The following is a 1,506-nucleotide window of genomic DNA, read 5'->3' on the forward strand; positions in this document are numbered from 1 at the left end:
CGGTTACCAAGATATACACATGTAACCATAAGTGGGCGTGGCTACGCCCATTTTCAAAAAAATGTTAATATTCTTATTTTTCGTCTAAAATTTATTATAAATATCAATTTTGGGTGAATTATCTTCAGTAGTTACTAAAATATCGCAGTTTTTGTATTTCTGAAAATTACCGTTATATGGGAGGTAGGCGTGGTTATTGTCCGATTTTGCCCATTTTCAATACCATCCGTCCTACGCCCGAAAGAAGTGCACATACCAAGTTTCGTTAAGATATCTCAATTTTTACTCGAGTTATCGTGTGCACAGACGGACAGACGGACGGACGGACAGACAGTCACCGCTTAATCGATTTCTCTTTTCATCCTGATCATTTATATATACATTTGTCTATATCTATCTCGATTCGTTTTGCCTGTTACAAACAACCGTTATGTGAACAAAGTTATAATACCCTTGTGCACAAGTGCGCTCGGGTATAAAAAGTAATGAGAATTGCATCGGGGCTGCAAATGTCGGATGTATCCTCTTGACTTTCATGTTCACTTGAACCAGATGCGTCAGCTTTTTCTGAAGCTTTTTTAAAAGAATTCCTAATTCTAATTCCTTTAGCAGTTTCAGAATTTGGGGAACTTGTAACGTCATAAGCGTTTTTCGATTTTAGTTTTTGTAATTCATTTTTAATGAGTCTTCTGCGACTTCTTCTTCTTCTTCTTTTTTGGTGCTGTAACCGCCTAAGCGATTTTGGCCGAGTTTAGCAAAGCACGCCAGTCGTTTCTCTTCTGTGCCAACTGACGCCAATTGGAAACGCCAAGTGAAGCCAAGTCCTTCTCCACCTGATCTTTCTATCGCAGTGGGGCCTCCCTCTTCCTCTGCTACCACCAGCGGGTTCCGAGTTGAATACTTTCAGAGCTGGAGCGTCGGTGTCCATTCGAACGACATGACCAAGCCAGCGGAGCCGCTGTATTTTAATTCGCTGCACTATGTCCATATCGTTGTAAAGCTCATACAGCTCATCGTTCCATCGTCTGCGGTACTCGCCGTCGCCAACGCGTAAAGGCCCGTAAATCTTCCGCAAAATCTTTCTCTCAAACACTCCAAGAGCCGCCTCATCGAATGTTGTCATTGTCCATGCTTCTGCGCCATATACCAGCACGGGCATGATGAGTGACTTATAGAGCGAGGTTTTCGTACGTCGAGAGAGGACTTTACTCCTGAATTGCCTACTCAGTCCAAAGTATCACTCGTTGGCAAGATTGAATCTGCTTTAGATTTCAATGCTGACATTATTATCGGTGTTAATGCTGGTTCCCAAGTAAACGAAATTCTCTACTTTCTCGAAATTTTAACTGTCAAGGGATGAAGGGAGATACTTCGTCTTGTCTAAAGCCACACTGTCAGGTCTAAAGCCACACTGATAAGTCCCAATCAGTTCATTGACGGTGGGCTTCAGTCTTTCACACGATAAGACCTTGTAACCTATGCTTAGAAGGCTGATTCCGCGGTGGT

This window comes from Rhagoletis pomonella, unplaced genomic scaffold, assembly GCF_013731165.1.
Source record: "Rhagoletis pomonella isolate Grant_MI unplaced genomic scaffold, Rhpom_1.0 Rhpom_scaffold_00005, whole genome shotgun sequence".
NCBI classification, from domain to species: Eukaryota; Metazoa; Arthropoda; class Insecta; order Diptera; family Tephritidae; genus Rhagoletis; species Rhagoletis pomonella.